Source organism: Lagenorhynchus albirostris, chromosome 12, assembly GCF_949774975.1.
Source record: "Lagenorhynchus albirostris chromosome 12, mLagAlb1.1, whole genome shotgun sequence".
Lineage (NCBI taxonomy): Eukaryota > Metazoa > Chordata > Mammalia > Artiodactyla > Delphinidae > Lagenorhynchus > Lagenorhynchus albirostris.
In genome coordinates, this window is record NC_083106.1 from 44,959,183 (window position 1) to 44,984,280 (window position 25,098).

The 25,098-nt window shown below is 37.4% G+C and overlaps 1 protein-coding gene across 1 annotated transcript in view; it reads left to right on the plus strand.

The window, feature by feature from the left end:
* The window catches only part of HS3ST5 (heparan sulfate-glucosamine 3-sulfotransferase 5), a 183,858-nt gene that overhangs the window by 456 nt on the left and 158,304 nt on the right, over window positions 1–25,098 (plus strand). The window lies entirely within an intron of this gene.

The window sequence follows — 25,098 nt, forward strand, 5'->3', positions numbered from 1 at the left end:
CAGAGAGTTAGATTCACTAGACTGGGATATGGTCCAGCAATCTGCATTTTTACAGCTACTCACCCCCAAAAGATCCTGATGAAAGTGGGTCTCGGACCTTTGAGAAACATGGAAATTGGCATTTAAAATAATGTACTTCTAATTTTCAAACTTCATTTAAAGGGGTTTTATGTAGTTTGTTTCCTTCAGTCACAAGAATAAACAAGGAAGACATATTTTAAATTAGTGCTAAATTAGTGCTCCTTTTTTGATCCCCCCCCAATTGAATTATTAATCCTTTCCAATATTCTTTTTTTTTAACATCTTTATTGGAGTATAATTGCTTTACAATGGTGTGTTAGTTTCTGCTTTATAACAAAGTGAATCAGTTATACATATACATATATCCCCATATCTCTTCCCCCTTCCATCTCCCTCCCTCCCCCCTCCCTATCCCACCCCTCTAGGTGGTCACAAAGTACCGAGCTGATCTCTCTGTGCTATGCGGCTGTTTCCCACTAGCTATCTATTTTACATTTGGTAGTGTATATATGTCCATATATACGTTACCACTCTCTCACTTTGTCCCAGCATACCCTTCCCCCTCCCCGTATCCTCAAGTCCATTCTCTAGTAGGTCTGTGTCTTTATTCCCATCGTGGTCCTGGTTTCTTCATGACCATTTTTTGTTGTTGTTTTTTAGATTCCATATATATGTGTTAGCATACGGTATTTGCTTTTCTCTTTCTGACTTACTTCACTCTGTATGACAGACTCTAGGTCCATCCACCTCACTACAAATAACTCAATTTTGTTTCTTTTTATGGCTGAGTAATATTCCATTGTATATATGTGCCACATCTTCTTTATCCATTCATCTGTCGATGGACACTTAGGTTGCTTCCATGTCCTGGCTATTGTAAATAGAGCTTCAATGAACATTTTGGTACATGACTCTTATTGAATTATGGTTTTCTCAGGGTATATGCCCAGTAGTGGGATTGCTGGGTCGTATGGGAGTTCTATTTTTAGTTATTTAAGGAAACTCCATACTTTTCTCCATAGTGGCTGTATCAATTTACATTCCCACCCATTCTGACGTGTGTGAGATGATATCTCATTGTAGTTTTGATTTACATTTCTCTAATGATTAATGATGTTGAGCATTCTTTCATGTGTTTGATCTGTATATCTTCTTTGGAGAAATGTCTGTTTAGGTCTTCTGCCCATTCTTGGATTGGGTTTTTTTTTTTTTTTGGTGGTACGCGGTCCTCTCACTGTCGTGGCCCCTCCCGTTGCGGAGCACAGGCTCTGGACGCGCAGGCTCAGCGGCCATGGCTCACGGGCCCAGACGCTCCGCGGCATGTGAGATCTTCCCAGACTGGGGCACGAACCCGTGTCCCCTGCATCAGCAGGCAGACTCTCAACCACTCCGCCACCAGGGGAGCCCCAGTATTCCTTTTTAAAGTTCAGTATGATGAGCTAATTTCCCCGATGTCTCTATCTCTCTTTTAGAGTGACAGTCCTGCCATTGCTCTCTTTAGCTGTTTCTCTGTTCCACATAATGTTTTAACTTATTCAGATGTTTATGGATCTAATTCTAAGAAGTATCTAGAAGATGATAATAATGAATTACTACTGAGGGTTGGCTAAGCATTTTTTTTGACGGTTTATTCTTTTTCTCTTCATTTTAAAAATTCAGCCTTAGATTTGAAAAGAACAGATCTGCTTAATATGCCTTTAGCTACTCTTTTCCTCTGCAGATTAAACCTTAGAAATCACGTGCTATATTTATAACAGGGTAAATGTACATTCATTGAATATCACTTTATTTTATTTCTGTTTCCTATATATAATTTAGCAACTTCATCTTTATTATTTGCAATTTTAAGTTTATAAAAGGTTTGCATTTTTATTTCAGTAAAAGAAGAGGCTGGTACGGACATATTCAGACCGTAAATTGTGATGATTTTTTTTAAAGGCTCAATATGATACTACTTTTACAGTGAAGAGTGAAGTTTTTAATCAAAATCCTTTGAGTTTCAGGCTTATAGCTATTTTCTTTTCTGTTAGTCTTTGTGTGAACTTATTCATATCGTATACACTTTCTTGTCCATAAAGTATCAAAAGGCAAAAATAAACCCTAATCAAAAAGAAGTGTGCCCATATAATGCAAGTTAGCTACACATTACCTATTAGTATTACACAAAGAAAATGAATATAGTTATATGCATAAAATAAAGCAGCATAAAAATTTTAAACTGAATCACTTTGCTGCACACCAGAAGCTAACACAACATTGTAAATCAACTATACTTCAATAAAAAATTAAAAAATAATAAAATGAAATAAAGCAACACTTAAAGTAACCTAAATAAAAGATTTACAGAATTGGGTTAACTCTAACAATGAATTTTCATGTACATTTGTTGTTAGAACTGTTTTCAATAATAAGATTGCCATCTGATGGTAAAATTCTAAAATTTGTAGTACACAAGATAGTAAAAATCCTTAAATATATAGTATACACGTTTATGGTTCAACAGAGTCTCCAGATAAGACTTCATAAAGCTTTTAGTGCAGATCTTTTATAATACTTCAATTTCAGAAAAATATAGAAACTACTTTTCCACGCTTTCTTTCTTTTGTCTTCTTTTTTTTTTTTCTTTGCAGAGTAGCAGGTGGAGAAAGAATAGAATTGAGTCCTCAAGCGAGTCATGTTCATTATCATTGGCTTATTTATCTTAAATTGTGGCTTCCTATAGAAAACTTACAATGTAGCTTCAGGGAACCTGAGTGAAACAGCCTCCATACTCATGAAGTAAAATATACAACAAAAGAATAAATACAGAAACTTCATAGAAGCATAAAGTTTTAGAGCAGAAATGGACCATTGAGATCTAGTCTGGTCCCCTCATGTATCATAGCATTCTTTTGTCTTCCAAATTTGCTGGTAACAAGCTTAATACAAAGAGCAGTAAACATCAATCTGGTCAGGTATGAGTTATTAACAAGGAGAAGCTAGCCAAGTGTTTTGCAATAATGATTTCTTGAGGGAGAAAGGTAGGAGGAATTTTTCCTCCAAGATGAAGTTTGAGGAAGTGAAGAAAATACCTGGGTACTTATAAATGTAATTCAATTTGAAATCATGTATTATTTTAGTTGTCAGTAGATAATCTGCCATGTCATTAATCTAGAAATGAAAATAGCAAATTTAGGTTTATTTCAGCCAGGGTTAGCTGTATCTGGAAATCTGATATTGAGAGAGAGGGAAAAAGAGCTGAAAGTAAGATAGAGCTTTAGAGCAGCAGAGCCATCTGGGACCATTCAGTATAGGAGAAAGGAGATTTAAATATGTAGGAATCTCTGGGGAGTATTAGTGTTATTATGAAACAGTGTAATAATGATATTTGTGAGATATCCAGAATAATTAAAATGTCTATTATTCTCAATTTGAGAAGTTCGAAAGTCATTTAAATTGATGTAGCAAAAGTAAAATTGATGTGGCAAAATGCTCATAATATATTGTAAATGAAAACAACAAGTTACAAACTATGTTGTGATGTGGTCCCATTTTGATTAAGAAAAGCTACAGATGCATAGGAAGAAAATTGAAATGATCTACATCATAATATTATTGATGGTTATGATCGATTGATGAAATCATGGCTAATTTTTATTGCTCCTCAGGATTTATAAAACTTTTTCTAAAGTATATATTATTAAAGTAATTTTAACATATTTTTTAAGAGCTGAGAAAATGTTCAGTTATCTGGGAAGTTCACTTTCATAGAACTATAAAGTAGTCCTGCTAATGGTTATTTAAAATAGCCTTAAAGCAAGGCTCTTGCATCTTGTAGTATTAAACTGATTTGAATATGAGAATAGTACTTCCAATTAGATCAAAATGATTTTTAGATGTAATTCTTCATTTGTGGAATATTGCAGTAGATAAATTTCTCGTTTCCCTCCTCATTAAACACTGAAAATTTTGAATTATGACATTAATTTCTTAGAATATTCTTTATTTCTTATATCATGTAATTCCAATGTGCTTTCAAGAATTTTCTAACTATAATAGTTTGCTCCGTTTGGAAGATAATTTTCAATGTTTGGTTACATTAGTGTCAGTACGTCTTTGTTCTTTAAATCTCCAGTGTAACATACGGTTAGTCTTACCATTATTACTACCAGCTGAGGTTGGCCTATGATTTTGTTTATTCTGTCTGAATCCAAAGTAATTAGCTCTTTAGTTTAATGACAATATTTGTTAATGGGTTTTTAGGGCCAAATTCTGCTGTTAGAGAGTGGGTGGTATATTTGAAGATAGAATCTGGCCCTTATGTTTTAAGCATAAGCTGTGTAATTTGATTTCAAAATGATGGTTTACAGAGTTTACAGTAGGAAAATGAAATCTGCAATTATCTGAAGTTTGTCAGTTTCAAGAAACAGAAAATGAAAGTGACAATTTATGTAAATGAACAGCAAACCCACTCTAAATTCTCTGATATGGCTATCCTGTATATTGTATTGTTTCATACGTAGCTGGAATAAGAAATGATAATCATCTAGCAGACATTAGGTAATTTCCCTTATGTGACGGGGCATACAGTGAGTTCTTTAAGTGCATTGAAACGTTTTTTATTAATGTATTTTTTCCATCTTTATTGAAATGTAATTAATGTATAACACTGTGTAAGCTTAAGGTGTACAACGTGATGATTTGATACATTTATATATGATACATTTATATAATGCAATTACCATGATACCATGATTACCATGATAAGGTTAGTTAGCACATTCATCACTCACATAATTAAGAGAAGAGATCTTCAATATTCTCACCACACACACACAAAAATTGATCGTTATATTTTTGAAGGACTCAGTGAAGTGGAAAGAACGTTTGCCTGGGGATCACCTGGGTTCAAAGTTAGACTCAGTTTCCTGGTAGCGGACTGACCTTGGGAAAATCTCTTTGCCTCTCCCTGGGCCTGTTTCTTCTTGCTAAAATGATGCCTTTGTACTAGATGATCCCAATGGTCCCTCTAAAATGATAACTCTGACTTGCTTTAAAACAGTGCTATGAGGAAGGCACAAGAAGTGCAAGGAAGATGCAATGACTTGAGCTGACTGAATAAACAAATCATTAAGTCTATTAAAAGGTATTCTGGAGAACTTTCCTTCAATGACTTGTTACTTTTATCCTGGAGAAGAGAAATATTTGGAGAGTTCTACGTAGAAGAGACTGTAGGCTACTCTATTAGAAATTTACAAAGAGACCGATTTTGGCAAAACTTAAAAAGAAACTCACCTAGTAACAGATGAGATATCCAACAATGAGATAGGATGCCTTGGGAGATAGTGAATTCACCATCATTATAGGAAAAGAAAGTGTGTACCAAGGGTTTTATAACCTGCCAGACTGGCTTCAAGGTGTAAAAGCTAGAGACAAATATTCTGAACATAATGGAATTCAGGAAATGTTGCTATCATGAGCCCTTCTTGAGGCGACTATTAGAGGACAAACTCCATCAAACCAAGAGATGACTGTAGACACTACTGAAAAAGAACTGCTCGTGAGCATTGAATGTATTTAATTCTAAAACTAAATCTAAAACAGATATGAAGATTAGGGTGACAGAATAGAGCATAAAAGTATAATATCCTGTAGAACTAAAGTAACTAACAAAAATTAGGAGGACACAACAGAAAGAAACTGGTATATAAAGTTAGCTGATTGCTTTATTCTCAATATCTATGAATCAGATACCACTTAAACCTGACAAATCAAGTCATAAAAGTATAAGCTAGAAAAAAAAAGGCACTAAGGAAGGTCATGTTAATGCTCAACATTAGCTGACAAAGAATGGGAGACAGAGGGGAAAAATGCTACTTTTTCTATCAGTCATAATAGGGAAATAGTGAATATTCTAAAGATATAGAAGATCAAGTTTATTATATGAAGTTACAAACTTTATATGTAGGTTATCATATGAACTTATAAAGTTACAAATTAGAAGAAAATGTGCACTCCATTAAATATTCTTAAGAAGTTACATACATATATTAAGCAAAGAAAGATCATATAATGAAAGTTTTTTAGACTTAAAACCTTTAATAGAAAACTTAAAAATATTATGACAAAATAGGTTTGTTGTATCTTTCATGTCAGTAAATGTAAAGAAATATATAGATTTTTTTTTAAGAAAATATTTTCAGCTTAGATCACAGTGCTGAACCAAATTCTGTCTCTACAGATAGCAGGATACAACAAAAACAAAGTTATTCAAAAATTTGAAAGTGAAAGGATAGGCCGAGTAGAGTAGAGGGGATGGATAGGTGGTTAAAACAATAGTCTGGACAAGAAGTGAGAAGGGAAGTGGAAAGAGAAAGACATGGATGCAATGCATCTTTTGAAGGAAGAATTATCAGTGCTTGAACTCTAACTGGTTAGAGGGGATAATGGAGAAAACAAGGACCTGGAGACTGGGCCTATGTATTGGTGGGAAGCCTGTAAAAATTAGGTTTTTAATATGAGACTGCAAGGAGTGGATGGAAAGGGGAAGGTAGCAGTCACAAAATGGCAATTGCTGGTGCTGGGTATTGAGACGGGTCACACTTTACCACACCAAGCAAAACTCTGCTAATCCCATAAGGAATTTCAGAGTTTTATGGTCAGTCATACCATGATGGCAGTCATGATTATCTTAGCACTTATTATTTTAAGATTTATAAAAACAATTTCTTTTCACATTCTCAATTATTCTTTGGGCATTCAACTCAAACTTCCATTTCCCCGATACCATTTGGTACTTTGGTACTTTTCTGATGGCATGTTTCTAATTGTTTGAAAACAGCTGTGGTTAATGGGATTTTTGCTTCAATGGAATACTTAGGATATCACAAATTTTCTCTGTCAATAACTATACCAGTGGATTTCATGCCTTTTTGACAAAATCCAGAGTAAAAAAAAAAATACTGCCTCACAGCCCAGTACACATATTCACATCCAACTGTTTACCTAGTCCACTAAAATAAAACAGTACTAAAAACAATTTTTTAAAAAGTGTACTAGGCAAATACAATCTAAAGGAATTAGGAGTTAGAATCTTAATATCAGAAAAAGTGATGCTTAGGGCCAAAGGCATTAACTAAGACGAAAGAAAAACTTTATGTGAATGCTAATATGTGTAATACATAATAAAGGTATACAATCATGAATAAATAATGGCTTTAAGGGCTACCATAGGAGTTTGTTCAGCAAACTTCTAAAAACATCCCAAGAAATACCAATAATCTGTATTTTAGGTGCTGGACTAAAACAAAAGAATGTCACCTTCTGTATTATAAAGCAAAACATGTATACTGAAATTTATTTTCAAGAGAAAGTATTTTGATATCAAAGAGAGTTAAAAGTACCTATTAACCAAGATTAAGTACTTGGTTAATGAAAATTTTTTTTTTCATTTTCAGCAAAAAGGATTACAAGTTGCTTCTCTTTGTGAAATGAAAGATAGCTTCCACTAAGACTGTAAATGTATGCCTTACACTTATTTGATTTGAAGAAAAGTGGGATGTTTGGATTCCCCCCTACCCCAACAGGTATTCTTAACAGCAGGATACAATTTCAGAGTTTTTTCAGTCAAGAGGTTTCTGCTGAGCAAAAATTCTCGTTCAATTTAGGAATGCAGATTATAATAATTTTCCTATCCTGCTCGCAGCAGGGTTCCTGCCTTCGTTTTGTAGACTCCTAAGTTGCGTAGGAAACAAGTGGGTAACTTCAGTTCCAGGTTAACTCATTCTTTAAGCATAGTCCCATTAACTCAACTTAGTTATAATGCAAAGCTGCTTAGCTTCACAAGTGAAATGGAATACATTTGAATTGCTTTCCTAATGTAATACCTATTTATAATAAATGCAAAGTGGTTTATGATGGCAGACTTTGTAGAGCATTATAAAAATTATGAGAGGAAAAAGCTTATTTTTCCTGACCTAAAATTGTAAAGAAATGCCATGTATGCCAGCATGTGACACTCCTATCAAAATAAAAGGAGAAAATATATTCAAAAATAAAAATGTAGTACATTGGCCTGTATGATATATTACTTCAGCAAAAAGAAATTTTTTAATGAAGCTATTATATTCTACAGTAGCGTTTTTTCCCTAGATGGCACAGTTTTTCTAATTTACATACATTTTCTTCAGTTTAATTTCTTTCTTACTAGGCCTCAACTTCAACCATATGGTTCAGACTTTCCTTACTTTGTTTGAGGAAGTAAAGATTGCTCAAATAGCATCTTTTTTCTCCTAGTATTAAAATAATTGCATCTGTAATAAATTCAAATTGAATTATGTAAACCACAGATTACTATAATGTAGGTTACTAAGATATTGGTCTCATCCTTTGAATAAGAAAATTCTAGATGGCAGTTTCATCAAGTTGGCTAAAGTCAAACAGATTCGTTGGGTGTCAGCCACAAGCTCTTCTAAGTTCATGCTGATGTTCAGGGAATTCACTTTGTTCTTTTGTTAACTGCTCCTCTTTAACGAGTAAGGTACATGTGCACCATCCCATGACAGACTGATTTTTTATAACAGAAGAAGTAAATGTCCAGCCAAGCCCAATATGAACTTTATAAACTATACTGGCTTGATGGAGTTTTTTATGTATAGTACTGTGATTTCAGCTGAGAATCAAGACCCATACCTGGATACATTTTATTCCACTGCAAACTCCATTTCTTCATTCAGTCAACCAAGTATTTGGTTAATAATTACTAAGTGCCAGGCCGTCCTAGGACTTGAGCTGCATCAGTGAGCAAAATATGGCCTTCTCTTAGGACGTGCAGACAATAAAAAATAATCCTAACAAGTAAGTGAATTATGTAGTATCATAGACGATGATTAGGTATGAAAGAAAGAAAATGTGGATTAAAGGTAAAAGGGGGAGGGAATGATATGACAGGAGTAGGATCAGATTCAGTACTGTTTGTACCAGCTCTTCTGGCAGGTGTTTCTCTATGTTCATTTTGGTTGTCTTTAAATCAGAGTATGAGGATTGTACTTGGAGGATGGAGTCATTATCAAATGACCATTGCTCAAATTTTCTTTTTTTACTGATAAGCTTCTATACATTGACATTCATACTTGAGATACTCACCTTAGAGTTCTACAAATTAATCAACTGCGTGTGTTTATTAAATTTTAGCTTTAGAGCTTGGTTTTATTATAGGTAGTCTAATTAACAGGTGTTCTCCAAAGGGTGCTGTGGAATTTCCAAATGGGTCAAACAATGAAGAATAAAAAGTTATATTAAATTTAAACTTCCTTCTTTTGTTCTGATAATTTATAATTCATGGAGTAATTTTAAATTATAGTATCAGTGTAACCATAATCTTCATCAGTAATGTTACACAGTACCTAATTAGTTCAAAAAGACTCAAGCATCAAGTTAGAATGTATTAACTTCTAGAATTAACCTGGATTTTGAGAGTATCTAGTTTTGGACACTTTAGATAAGATTCTTACTTGATTCCCAGAAAAATAAAGACTGAACTCCAAATTTGAGCATATATTTTTAAAAAAACCAACACATTAGTCATTTCTAATTTAGTTCATTTTCTGATGCCATTTAAGAATTATTTTCATGTTGGTAACCATGTACAGCCGTAACTACCGACGCTACAGAATTACAGCCTGTGTGAGCTGGAAATGATTCCAGAAATTCTAGTCCAACTGCCTTTATTTTAAAGGTGTGAAAAAATGTGTCCGAAAGAGGGTAAGTAATTCGTGCAGGTTAGATGGTTGTGTGTAGGTCCAGGAAGCCTATTAATAGTAGAACTAGGACAGCAATCCATTCTTTAAAAATCACAAGCCATACTTTTTTTGGCAAATCACTCTACCTGAGATTTCCCAATGCTTATTATTAAAATAATGTTTCCTTTAAATTAAGGAGAGTTGACCATACCTTTGAATTTCACAAAGTCACCTGATTAGTGAGTGTGCCTAAGCTCCCAGAAATGGCCTGTTATTTGATAACCTCTTCAGCACTACCAGAAGTGAGCTTTTCTTAATGATCTTTTGAGATTTTTTTTCTTTGAAAAATAAATAATGAGTCACGAAATTACTTACCTGTTAATCAGTATATATGGCACAAGTGTAATACAACATTATTATTTTTCAGTAAATTGTGGAAGGAGAAAGTTACATTAGTAAAGTACTGAGTTTAGAAAACAGCTTAAGTAACACCTGGGCCCTGGGTTCCTCAGAGTCTTTAGGAAATGATGCCGAGTCATGTAAGAACTCTGAACCCTCATAAGGGAAAATTATGTAACTCACTGGAAAATAATGCCAGTAGATTTAATAGAGCAGAGAGACAATATATTCAAAGCAAAGTATAAAAAAACTCCGGCTGCTAAGCCTAGAGAATTTCATATGCGAAAAACAACTAAACAATTAAAGCAATATCAGTTACGGATGCACGGGCTCAGCGGCCATGGCTCACGGGCCCAGCCGCTCCGCGGCACGTGGGATCCTCCAGGACCGGGGCATGAACCCATGTCCCCCGCATCGGCAGGCGGACTGTCAACCACTGTGCCACCAGGGAAGCCCCTGTTTGGTTCTTATAAATGGATTCTAAATTTGCTTGAAACGAAGGATATAACCATGGCTTTATATAATGATAAAATTGGGATTTCTCATTGCACAGAATTTTCACATGTATTTCCAGGCATATCATTTATTAAACCAACATAATTTAAATTTTAAGTATATTAAAAAGTATATATAACATTAGGTACCTGACTTTAAATGATTGATGAGGATGAATAAGGAAAACAGCTGTAAAGACACAGGGTCCAGAAGACTTAATGAGTACTTTGTGAACTTAGCAAGATTTTAATGGTTTTGTCTGATGGTAAATGAAGTAAGAAAATGAGTAATTCAACCAGTTTTTACTCCTGCTTTTGTATACTTCTAAATCCTATAAGACTACCAAGCTAAAAATTGGATCTGCTATCTGTTCCAATATCCATGACACAGTTCAATTAAAGTATTCTATAATAAGTAACATTAATTAAAAATTAGAATTTAAGACTACATCTGGTTCTTGTTGATGTGATGGGTAATTATTAGCATTCTAGCATTAGGCATTTTAGATTGTTTTTTATTTTCAACAATAATAAAAAAAGATGTTTAAGAAAATACAAAGCTAATATACTTCAGGTTACCAATGGAGAAAAAAACTTTGAAAATAACTGATTTGTGCTTATTTTTGATTGATTAAATTCATTTTGTCTGAAGCCCTTAGTGATATCCTTGGAAATTTCTCTCCTCTTCCTTCTCTCCTCCCTCCCATGAATATTTATGGTTTAGAAGGCAGCAACATTTTTTGCATATTCTTTTCCCAAAGGAACATTATTTTTCCATTTTTAATCACTTCATAGGTGATTGGTCTCTGATAGCCAAGGGAATTAGTGGGACAGACTTCACTTCTAGGTAAACCTGCGGGTCCAAGAGTGTCTTCATTTGTCTCTTGGGCTGAGAAAATTGAACATACCTTTGCCTTTCACTCTCTTTTCACACATTATGTAAATTGGTAAGAATAAAAGTAATGTGATTGGGAGTATAGTTTGACAGACAGTATCATGTAATATAATACCCAAATTATTATAAGCTAGAAATAGTGCCTTGGGGCACCGCATTTATTGTGAATAAGTATTTGCATTTACACATTTTTGTCTAGAGTTTAGACATGCAAAATAAATCACAGTGTGGAAAGTACAATTGTTTTCAAAAGGATAACAAAGAGATAGCAAATGCAGTTTCTTCCAACAAAGAGCTTTTAATCTATTTGGACAAGTAAAGCACAGAGAAATAAGAAGTCAGATTATACAAGAGTTAATAATAAATACAAATTTCTCTATGGATTGACATGGCCATTATAAATTATCCTTCTGTATTTCATATGTAAACAAGTTCAGTGCATACAGAAGCTTAAGCAAAAACTACAAAAACATTTTATTCGTGTGTTGACAGGAGAATATATTTCCTAATGATTTGGACTTTAGACATAGGAAAATTAGATGCTTGATTCTTTTTTTAAAATTTTTTTAACATCTTTATTGGAGTGTAATTGTGTTACAATGGTATGTTAGTTTCTGCTGTATAACAAAGTGAATCAGCTATACGTATACATATACCCCATATCTCTTCCCTCTTGCATCTCCCTCCCTCCCACCCTCCCTATCCCACTCTCTAGGTGGTCACAGAGCACCAAGCTGATCTCCCCGTGCTATTTGGCTGCTTCCCACGAGCTATCTATTTTATATTTGGTAGTGTATATATATCCATGCCACTCTCTCACTTGGTCCCAGCTTACCCTTCCTCATCCCCGTGTCCTCAAGTCCATTCTCCACGTCTGCGTCTTTATTCCTGTCCTGCCCCTAGGTTCATCAGAAACTTTTTTTTTTTTAGTTTCCATATATACGTGTTAGCATACGGTATTTGTTTTTCTCTTTCTGACTTACTTCACTGTGTATGACAGACTCTAGGTCCATCCACCTCACTACAAATAACTCAATTTCATTTCTTTTTATGGCTGAGTAATATTCCATTGTATATATGTGCCACATCTTCTTTATCCATTCATCTGTCACTGAACACTTAGGTTGCTTCCATGTCCTGGCTATTGTAAATAGAGCTGCAATGAACATTGTGGTACATGACTCTTTTTGAATTATGGTTTTGAATTATGGTTTTCTCAGGATATATGCCCAGTAGTGGGATTGCTGGGTCATATGGTAGTTCTATTTTTAGTTTTTAAAGGAACCTCCATACTGTTCTCCATAGTGGCTGTATCAATTTACATTCCCACCAACAGTGCAAGTGGGTTCCCTTTTCTCCACACCCTCTCTAGCATTTATTGTTTGTAAATTTTTTGATGATGGCCATTCTGACTGGTGTGAGGTGATACCTCATTGTAGTTTTGATTTACATTTCTCTAATGATTACTGATGTTGAGCATCCTTTCATGTGTTTGTTGGCAATCTGTATATCTTCTTTGGAGAAATGTCTATTTAGGTCTTTGGCCCATTTTTGGATTGGGTTGTTTGTTTTTTGATATGAGCTGCATGAGCTGCTTGCATATTTCGGAGATTAATCCTTTGTCAGTTGCTTCATTTGCAAATATTTTCTCCGATTCTGAGGGTTGTCTTTTCCTCTGGTTTACGGTTTCCTTTGCTGTGCAAAATCTTTTAACTTTCATTATGTCCCATTTGTTTATTTTTTTTTTATTTCCATTTCTCTAGGAGGTGGGTCAAAAAGAATCTTGCTGTGATTTATGTCATAGAGTGTTCTGCCTATGTTTTCCTCTAATAGTTTGATAGTGTCTGGTCTTACATTTAGATCTTTAATCCATTTTGAGTTTATTTTTGTGTATGGTGTTAGGGAGTGTTCTAATTTCATTCTTTTATATGTAGCTGTCCAGTTTTCCCAGCACCACTTATTGAAGAGGCTGTCCTTTCTCCATTGTATATTCTTGCATCCTTTATCAAAGGTAAGTTGACCATAGGTGCATGGGTTTATCTCTGGGCTTTCCGTCCTGTTCTATTGATCTATATTTCAGTTTTTGTGCCACTGCCATACTGTCTTGATTACTGTAGCTTTGTAATATAGTGTGAAGTCTGGGAGCCTGATTCTTCCAGCTCTGTTTTTCTTTCTCAAGATTGGTTTGGCTATTTGGGGTCTTTTGTGTTTCCATACAAATTGTGAAATTTTTTGTTCTACTTTTGTGAAAACTGCCATTGATAGTTTGATAGGGATTGCATTGAATCTGTAGATTGCTTTGGGTAGTATAGTCATTTTCACAATGTTGATTCTTCTAATCCAAGAACATGGTATATCTTTCCATCTGTTTGTATCATCTTTAATTTCTTTCATCAGTGTCTTATAATTTTCTGCATATAGGTCTTTTATCTCCTTAGGTAGGTTTATTACTAGGTACTTTATTCTTTTTGTTGCAGTGGTAAATGGGAGTGTTTCCTTAATTTCTCTTTCAGATTTTTCATCATTAGTCTATAGGAATGCAAGAGATTTCTATGCATTAATTTTGTATCCTGCTACGTTACTAAATTCATTGATTAGCTCTAGTAGTTTTCTGGGAGCATCTTTAGGATTCTCTATATATAGTATCATGTCATCTGCAAACAGTGACAGTTTTACGTCATCTCTCCCAATTTGGATTCCTTTTATTTCTTTTTCTTCTCTGATTACTGTGGCTAAAACTTCCAAAAATATGTTGAATAATAGGATGAGAGTGGACAAACTTGTCTTGTTCCTGATTTTAGAGGAAATGGTTTCTGGTTTACACCATTGAGAACGAGGTTGGCTGTGTGTTTGTCATATATGGCCTTTATTATGTTGAGGTAAGTCCCCTCTTTGCCTACTTTCTGGAGGGTTTTTATCATAAATATGTGTTGAATTTTGTTGAAAGCTTTTTCATCTATTGAGATGATTATATAGTTTATATTCTTCAATTTGTTAATATGGTGTGTCACATGATAGATTTGCGTATATTGAAGAATCCTTGCATTCCTGGGATAAACCCCAGTTGATCATAGTGTATGATCCTTTTAATGTGCAGTTGGATTCTGTTTGCTAGTATTTTCTTGAGGATTTTTGCATCTATGTTCATGAGTAATATTGGCCGGTAATTTTCTTTCTTTGTGACATCTTTGTCTGGTTTTGGTGTCAGGGTGATGTGGCCTGGTAGAATTAGTTGGGGAGTGTTCCTCCCTCTGCTGTATTTTAGGAGAATTTGAGGATAGGTGTTAAGTCTTCTCTAAATGTTTGACAGAATTCTCCTGTGAAGCCATCTGGTCCTGGGCTTTTGTTTGTTGGAAGATTTTTAATCGCAGTCTCAATTTCAGTGCTTGTGATTGGTCTGTTTATATTTTCTATTTCTTCCTGGTTCAGTCTCAGAAGGTTGTGCTTTTCTAAGAGCTTGTCCATTTCTTCTAGGTTGTCCATTTTATTGGCAAAAAGTTGCTTGTAGTAATCTCTCATGATCCTGTGTATTTCTGCAGTGTCAGTTGTTACTTCTCCTTTTTCATTTCTAATTCTTTTAATTTGACTCTTCTCTGTTTTTTTCCTGATGAGTCTGGCTAATGGTTTAACAATTTTGTTTATCTTCTCAAAGAACCAACTTTTAGTTTTGTTGATCTTTGCTATTGTTTTCTTCATTTCTCTATCATTTATTTCTGATCTGATCTTTATGATTTCTTTCCTCTGCTAACTTTGGGGTTTTTTGTCCTTCTTTCTCTAATTGCTTTTGGTGCAAGGTTAGGTTGTTTATTTGAGATGTTTTTTGTTTCTTAAGGTAGGATTGTATTGTTGTAAACTTGCCTTTAGAACTGCTTTTGCTGCATCCCATAGGATTTGGGTTGTCGTGTTTTCATTGTCATTTGTTTCTAGATATTTTTTAATTTTCTCTTTGATTTATTCAGTGATCTCTTGGTTATTTAGTAGTGTATTGTTTAGCCTCCATGTGTTTGTATTTTTTACAGATTGTTTTCCTGCAATTGTAATCTAGTCTCTTAGCATTGTGGTCGGACAAGATCCTTGATACGATTTCAATTTTCTTAAATTTACCAAGGCTTGATTTGTGACCCAAGATATGATCCATCCTGGAGAATGTTACATGAGCACTTGGGAAGAAAGTGTATTTTGTTGTTTTAGTATGGAATGTCCTATAAATATCAATTAAGTCCATCTTGTTTAATGTATCATTTAAAGCTTGTGTTTCCATATATATTTTCATTTTGTATGATCTGTCCATTGGTGAAAGTGGGGTGTTAAAGTCCCCTACTATGATCGTGTTACTGTCGATTTCTCCCTTTATGACTGTTAGCCTTTGCCTTATGTATTGAGGTGCTCCTATGTTGGGTGCATGAATATTTACAAATGTTATATCTCCTTCTTGGACTGATCCCTTGATCATTATGTAGTGTCCTTCTTTGTCTCTTGTAATAGTCTATATTTTAAAATCTATTTTGTGTGATATGAGAATTGCTACTCCAGCTTTCTTTTGATTTCCTTTTGCATAGAATATCTTTTTCCATCCCCTCACTTTCAGTCTGTATGTGTCCCTATATCTGAAGTGGGTCTCTTGTAGACAGCATATATATGGGTCTTGTTTTTGTATCCATTCAGCCAGTCTATGTCTTTTGGTTGGAGCATTTAATCCATTTACATTTAAGGTAATTATTGATATGTATGTTCCTATTACCATTTTCTTAATTGTTTTGCATTTATTATTCTAGGTCTTTTCCTTCTCTTGTGTCTCCTTCCTAGAGAAGTTCCTTTAGTATTTGTTGTAAAGCTGGTTTGGTGGTGATGAATTCTCTTAGCTTTTGCTTGTCTGTAAAGGTTTTAATTTCTCCATCAAATCTGAATGAGATCCTTGCTGGGTAGAGTAATCTTGGGTGTAGGTTTTTCGCTTTCATCACTTTAAATATGTCCTGCCACTCCCTTCTGGCTTGCAGAGTTTCTGCTGAAAGATCAGCTGTTAACCTCATGGGGATTCCCTTGTATGTTTTTGTTGTTTTTCCCTTGCTGCTTTCAATACTTTTTCTTTGTATTTAATTTTTGATGGTTTGATTAATATGTGTCTTGGCATGCTTCTCCTTGGATTTATCCTATATGGGACTCTTTGTGCTTCCTGGACTTGATTGACTATTTCCTCTCCCATATTAGGGAAGTTTTCAACTATAATCTTTTCAAATATTTTCTCAGTCCCTTTCTTTTTCTCTTCTTCTTCTGGGACTCCTATAATTTGATTCTTGGTGCATTTAATGTTGTCCCTGAGACTGTCCTCAATTTGTTTCATTCTTTTTTCTTTATTCTGCTCTGCAGTAGTTATTTCCACTGTTTTATCTTCCAGGCCACTTATCCGTTCTTCTGCCTCAGTTATTCTGCTATTGATTCCTTTTAGAGAAGTTTTCATCTTATTTATTGTGTTGTTCATCATTGTTTGCTTTCCCTTTAATTCTTCTAGGTCCTTGTTAAATGTTTCTTGTATTTTCTCCATTCTATTTCCAAGATTTTGCATCATCTTTACTATCATTACTCTGAATTCTTTTTCAGGTAGACTGCCTAGTTCCTCTTCATTTGTTTGGTCTGGTGGGTTTTTACCTTGCTCCTTCATCTGCTCTGTGTTTCTCTGTCTTCTCATATTGCTTAACTTACTGTGTTTGGGGTCTCCTTTTCACACGCTGCAGGTTCGTAGTTCCTGTTGTTTTTGGTGTCTGTCCCCAGTGGCTCAAGTTAGTTTAGTTGTTTGTGTAGGCTTCTTGGTGGAAGGGACTGGTGCCTTAGTTCTGGTGGTTTAGGGTGGATCTTGTCTTTCTGGTGGGCAGGACCGTGTGTGGTCTTGTGTTTTGGGGTGTCTGTGGCCTTATTATGATTTTAGGCAGCCTCTCTGCTAATGGGTGGGGTTGTGTTCCTGTGTTGCTAATTGTTTGGCATAGGGTATCCAGCACTGTAGCTTGCTGGTCGTTGAGTGGAGCTGGGTCTTAGCCTTGAGATGGAAATCTCTAGGAGACCTTTCACCATTTGATATTACGTGGAGCCAGGAGGTCTCTTGTGGACCAATGTCCTGAACTCGGCTCTCCCACCTCAGAGGTACCTGCCTGACACCTGGCCGGAGCACCAAGACCCTGTCAGCCACACGGCTCAGAAAAAAAGAAATAAAGAAGGAAAAATAAAATAAAGTAATTAAAATAAAAAGTTTTAAAAATTATTAAAAATTAGAAAAATTAAAATGTAATAAAAAAAAGAAAACAAAGGAAAGAAAGAAGAGAGCAACCAAACCAAAAAACAAATCCACCAATGATAGCAAGCGCTAAAGACTATACTAAAAAAAAAAAAAAGACAGACACAACCCTAGGAGAAATAGTAAAAGCAAAGCGATACAGACAAAAATCACACAAAGAAGCATACACACTCACAAAAACAGAAAAGGGAAAAATATATATATATCTGTATATTAAAAATAAAAAGGAAGAGAGCAACGAAATCAATAAACAAATCTACCAATGATAATAAACTCTAGATACTAAACTAAGGTAAACATAAAACGAGAAACAAGTTAGATGCAGAGAGCATACCCTAAGTTTTCAGTTGCTCCCAATGTCCACCGCCTCAATTTTGGGATGATTTGTTGTCTATTCAGGTTTTCCACAGATGCAGTGTACATCAAGTTGATTGTGGAGATGTAATCCACTGCTTCTGTGGCTGCTGGGAGAGATTTCCCTTTCTCTTCTTTGTTTGCACAGCTCCTGGGGTTCAGCTTTGGGTTTGGCCCTGCCTTTGCATGTAGGTCGCCTGAAGGCGTCTGTCCCTGCCCGGACAAGACTGAGTTAAGGTAGCAGCTGATAGGCGGCTTTGGCTCACTCAGGCCGGGGAGAGGGAGGGATATGGAATGTGGGGTGAGCCTGCGGCAGCAGAGGCCAACATGATGTTGCAACAGTCTGAGGCGCACCATGTGTTCTCTTGGGGAAGTTGTCCCTGGATCACGGGACCCTGGCAGTGGCAAGCTGCACAGGCTCTGTGGCTGGGAGGTGTGGATAGTGACCTGTGCTTGCACACAGGCTTCTTGGTGGCTGCAGTAGCAGCCTTAGAGTCTCATGCCCGTCTCTAGGGTCCGCGCTGACAGCCGCGCTTCGCGCCTGTCTCTGGAGATCGTTTAGACCATGCTCTGAATCCCGTCTCCTCGTGCACCCCAAAACAATGGTCTCTTGCCTCTTAGGCAGTTCCCCACTTTTTCCTGGACTCCCTCCCGGCTAACTGTGACGCACTAGCCCCTTCAGGCTGTGATCACGCAGCCAACCCCAGTCCTCTCCCTGGGATCCAACCGAAGCCCGAGCCTCAGCTCCCAGCCCCGCCCACCCCAGCGGGTGAGCAGACAAGCCTCTCGGGCTGGTGAGTGCTGGTCGGCACGATCCTCCATGCGGGAATCTCTCCACTTTGCCCTCTGCACCCCTGTTGCTGCATTCTCTTCCATGGCTCCAAAGCTTCCCCGCCCCCGCCATTCCCCCCACCCCCATCTCCGCCAGTGAAGCGGCTTCCTAGTGTGTGGAAATCTTTCCTCCTTCACAGCTCCCTCCCAGAGGTGCAGGTCCCGTCCCTATTCTTTTGTCTCTGTTTTTTCTTTTTTCTTTTGCCCTACCCAGGTATGTGGGGGGTTTCTTGCCTTTTGGGAGGTCTGAGGTCTTCTGCCAGGGTTCAGTAGGTGTTCTGTAGGAGTTGTTCCACTTGTAGATGTATTTCTGATGTATTTGTGGGGAGGAAGGTGATCTCCACGTCTTACTCCTCCACCATCTTGAAGGTCTCCCCTAGGTGCTTGATTCTTAGCAGGGATCAAATACATCCTCATGCAAGACCTAATCAAGGCATTGCATTTCCCATATCTTCAGAGTAGACTGTCAAAATCCCAGCTTGCTCCTAGCTGATCAGGAAATAGCATCTATCCTTCAAAATTTCATATCTACTGAAAGACTTAGGGGCCTTTCAACCAAGTTTTGTTCTTTCCAAGAGAACCAAAATTTTCAACAGTGTGGTGTTAAGTATTGTTTGCTTTATGAAGAAAAGTTTTTATACCAATATGTTTGGCTAAATGTCAAGGACATTTGTCGCTGAAACTAGAACTGCTTAGTTGTTCAGATAACAAAATGAATTTTTTCAATTTAATTTTGTAACTTGCAATTGAGAACCATCACTATTGCAAGCAAAATAATTAAAAAAATTTAACTTACGATGGTGTTACATCCCCATTAACCCATTGTAAGTAGAAAATGTATTTAATACTCCTAACCTACCAAACATCATAGCTTAGCCTCGCCGACCTTAAATGTGCTCAGAACATTTACATGAGCCTACAGTTGGGCAAAATCATCTAACAGAAAGTCTATTTTATAATAAAGTATTGAATATCTCATGTAATATATTGAGTACTGTACTGAAAGTGAAAAGCAGAATGGTTGTATGGGTGCAGGATGTTTGTTAGTGTCGGTTGTTTACCATTGTGACTGCGTTGCTGACCGGGAGCTCACTGCCTCTGCCCAGCATCATGAGAGAGTATCCACCATATTGCTAGCCCCAGAAAAGATGAAAATTCGAAGTATGGTTTCTACAGAATGCATATTGCTTTTGCACCATTGTAAAGTCAAAAAACTGTAAGTCAGGGACCATCTATATGTACGTAACTTAATGTTTATTAGAATAATCATACAGGAAGGTAACAAGTATTTAGGCTAATCCTAAACCCATTTTAATATGAGGACAAAAGGAAGTCCCATTTTTCCCAGTTCAGTGGTAGAGCCATCCATGACTGGATTTCCTGATAATATAACAGGGGTGGTATAGAATAACAATTAAGAAGGTGAATTCTGGAATCATATTGCCTAAATTCAAATCCCCAGTTCTGCTGCTTACTATCCGTGTGATCTTGGGTACGTTCAACTCACTGTCTCAATTTCATCATATGTAAAATGCAGATGATAATATTGCCAACAACTTAGGGCTAGTGGAATTAAAGGAGATGAGCCACATAAAGTACTTTGTAAGTCTCAATAAGTATAGACTATTCTCATTGCTACTATTCCACATGGCCTCTCTTGTTTTCTCAAAAATGAAATCTTGTCATGCATTACTTTGAACTGATTGTTCCTTCAGTTTCATTGTTTCCATTAACTTGAAAATGAAGAAACTATAAATAGATAACTTTATATAATTATATAACTATGTGTATATATGGCATATACATACACATAAGTATATAGGAGTTGTGAAAATATTCAAGTAAGAATGTTTAATGGAATACTTTCCTTCTCGGGATGATTGCCTTTAAATCTGCAGCTTTGGAACAGCATTTAAATGGCAACCTAATGGCTTTGTCATCATAACCACATAAAAGGTCTGGCAAGATGTGTAAATTTGTACATATGAGCATGGTTGGCAAGGCTTTGAGTTGAAACTGAACCCACCCAACAAGTTGTTTCATCATAACAGTGCCTGGAAATGTTTGTATCTTATTTGCTTGGTGGTTGGCTTTCCAGCTAAACCCATTAGTGAATGGAGTAGGTGGGCAATCAGAAGAGTGTGGGGCAGGAGGTTCTCTCCCTCCAGATTGTTGAGCAGCTGGAGTGAGTCATGTTGAACCCACACCTGACAGCTGTCCATAAGCTTTTAATCCTCAGAATGGCTTCCTTGAAGCAGCAGCTGCCTTAAGCACCACAGAACCAAAAGACAAATACAACTGCCCAAAGTACCGAAGCTTCACTCCCACCCTCCACCACTCTGAGAACTTTCACCCACTTTGGGCAGCCATGAAATCTCTCTCCAGCTAAAACCATGAAAACTTCTGAATCCAGGAAAGGACTCTTCAGGAGCACTGAACATACATTTCTTTTTAAAAAGAGAGGATGAGGGCTTCCCTGGTGGCGCAGTGGTTGAGGGTCTGCCTGCCGACGCGGGGGACGCGGGTTCGTTCCCCGGTCCGGGAGGGTCTCGCATGCCGCGGAGCGGCTGGGCCCGTGGGTCATGGCCGCTGAGCCTGCGCGTCTGGAGCACGTGCTCCAGGCCCGCGTACAGGAAAAAAAAAAAAAAAAAGAGGGAGAGGATGATTCTTTTCTCTGTTTCTGTTCATTCCTAAAGGTTTTCTGAGTCAGACTAAAAAGTTCATCAGTAACCATTTTAGCGGAATTGACTAGGTTGCCTGTGCACATTAACTCATTCTCTCGTTCTTTTTTGTCAACTACCTGTAGATAATGAGACAAAGGCTATGAGGTGAGAAGGTATAATTGTGTCTACTGTTGTGTAGACATGTTGATGAGTGGAACCTTCTTTCTAGCAAAGATAAAATGTATCATTGAAGTGCCTCTTGATCATCATCAGTAGAGGTTTGTTTACTTTTGGGGACCCACAGAGTATGAAAAAGGATGATAGCTTGTGTCGTAACCAAAGGTGCCTGCCTTTGTCATGTGCTGGGTTCACTTGTGCGTTGTGGCACTGGGCTCTACTAGAAGCTGTGAAGAGACCGCTTCAGGTTAACAGGTCACATGGCTGCATGCATGATTTGATTTACTCCAGGGTCTAGCTAGTTCACTCAGCTTTATTCCTTAACCTAGCAGAACATTATTTATTAATGAGTTCTTCATGCTTTATTAAGCCTAATGTCAAAACACCTCTGTGAGGCCCTACTAGGCATGTTTTCTCTTGGTGGTAAGGCCTTACAAAGAAAATGAAAAATTATACAGCAGTGCCCCAGTTAAAACCCAATAGATATCAGTTCAGATTCTCTTGAACCTGTCAAATGGTATTTCTGGGTCTTTGTGAAAGACGCAGTACGGAATTGAAATGAAAGAACGCCCTCTTTCAGATGTCAGTGATTACAGTCCCTTCAAAACAAAGCAAAGCTTCTGTGGCCCCAGAAGATGGGTTCATTCTTCAGCAAGCCAACACTAACAAGTTCAGCAAGATGGGAAAAGCAGAGTCAGCCTCTACGGCAGTAATGAGGAAGTATAGCTTTATGTGGATATCATAGCAATTTGAGACTAGAAACAAAGTGAAATAACTAAGGACATCTGAGTCATAAGGAGAATGGGCACAGTTCTGCAATGTGCTGGAACTTAGCAGGAGGTGCCGGTGGGAAAGAGAAAAAGAAGCTTCCATGGCTAAGGAGGACAACCAGTGGGTATGATAGCATATAAAAGGCATGGACCTGTCAGCTGAGCTTTCTCCTGGCTTCATGGAAGAGGAGTGAGATTCAATAGGGCCAAACATGTCATAGCAATGGGGAAATCCAGGCAACTCGATATCAGAGGGTAGATGAGTGCTGGTGTCATGGTGTGAGGCACCAGACACACTGGTCAGTCACTTGTAGGGAGAGACAGAAATGGAACCAGCCAGGGCTCAGGGCCCCAGGCAAGAAAACTAGAGTTCTCTATCCTGAGTTTCATAACAGGAAGCTGTTGGATAGAAACCAAGGTGTAAGGGGCAGAGGGAGTAATTATTTTAGCTCAGTAGTGTGTGCAAGGACCCACCCCTGTCACAGGACAGATGAAGTCTATTGGTAGCGAGATCCGACAAGTCATGCTCGATTCTGGGACTGAGGCTGTGTCTGCCCTTCCTGCTGCCACCAGATATCCATGTGCCATGATCAGCTCACGGGCTGGGAGCTTCGATGATTTCTGCTCTGGGGGCTCAGATATGGACTCTGATATAATATCTGCAAAGAGCGTTTTCTGTCTTACAGTTTGGCACTCTTGCTGTCTAATTTTTGTAACAACTTAGAGTCACTATAGCACACAGCTCAGTATTTAATTATGTAGATTTTGTTACTATCTTTTCTAATTGTTTCTGACATGTGGGTAAGTATTAATTATTGAGCTCCCGTCATGTGCTAGACATTATTGGGAATAAAAACGTGTCTCAGTGACAAATATTTCAAGACACTTGTAGCAGAGTGAGGAAATATACGTGTACAGCTGTAATCATATTATTAGGTAAACGGTCAAGGTCATGAAAGATAAGGAAAGGCTGAGGCAGTGTCACAGTTTGGAAGGGATGAACAAGGCATGACCACAATGCAGTGTGGGATCCTGAATTGGATCCTGGACCAGAGAAGTGCATTACTGGAAAAACTGGTGAGATCCAAATAAACTCTCCAGTTTAGTTATAAGTATTGCACCAATGTCAATTCTTTCATTTTGAAAATTGTGCTATGGTTCTATGATATATTTACATTTAGGAGAATATGATTGAAGGGTATAATGGAAACTCTCTGCAACTTTTCTATAAGCCTAAATTCATTTCAAATTAAAAGTTTAAAAAGTGAGACTTCCCTGGTGCCTCAGTGGTTGAGAATCCACCGGCCAGTGCAGGGGGACACGGGTTCAACCCCTGGTCTGGGAAGATCCCACATGCTGCAGAGCAGCTAAGCCCGTGCGCCACAACTACTGAAGCCCGCGCACCTAGAGCCCGTGCTCCGCAACAAGAGAAGCCACCACAATGAGAAGCCCGTACACAGCAACGAAGAGTAGCCCCTGCTCGCCGCCACTAGAGAAAGCTAGCACGAAGCAACGAAGACCAAATGCAGCCAAAAAAAAAAAAATTTTTTTTGTTTTAATTTAAAAAGTGATAAATCCTATAAGGAAGGCAGAACTGAATACATTTAGATGTTCAAAGTAGGAAAAAATTACATACTTCCAATTGATGAGATAAGGTGAAGCTTCATAGAGGGACAGCTGGTCATTCGAGAATAAAATAAGGGACATTTCCAGGAAGAGCAATTAATGTGGATAAAGGCATGAAAACAGGAAAAGGGAGGATGCTTCTGGAAAAACAGTGTAAGTAAAATGAAGAGCATTATATCCCATGAGGAAGGACTTGGGATTTAGTTTATAGGAGAACAAAGACGCAGGAAGGTGTATGGGACATGGAAAAAGATTCGCAAGCAATTGTTTTTCTTCTTTTTTTTTTTTTTTGCGGTATGCGGGCCTCTCACTGTTGTGGCCTCTTCCGTTGCAGAGCACAGGCTCCGGACGCGCAGGCTCAGCGGCCATGGCTCACGGGCCCAGCCGCGCCACGGCATGTGGGATCCTCCCGGACCAGGGCACGAACCTGTGTCCCCTGCATCGGCAGGCGGACTCTCAACCACTGCACCACCAGGGAAGCCCTCGCAAGCAATTTGATTTGCTTGAGCTCACCATATGTGAACTGAGGCTGAGTGGGGGATGAAGATGGATTGGAAGGTTGTAGAGATAAAATTGTGAAAGATTTTGAATGCCAGGCAAGGAGTTTGACCTGCCTCTTTTATGCAACAAGATAGCCCTGTACATGTTTGAGCTTATTCCCCAGGAGACTCTAAGTACTTTAAAACTGGAATTGTATCTTATATTGAGATATCTGGGAATAGGTGTACAGAGGAAATATTCAAAAGTGGGATGTTATGAATAAAAGAGAGGAAGCTGCAGGAGAAGCTTGAATCTGCAGGCCAGAAGGTGAATACCTGAGAGAAAGGCTTAAAGTAAAGACATTAGCTAGAATGAAGGCCATA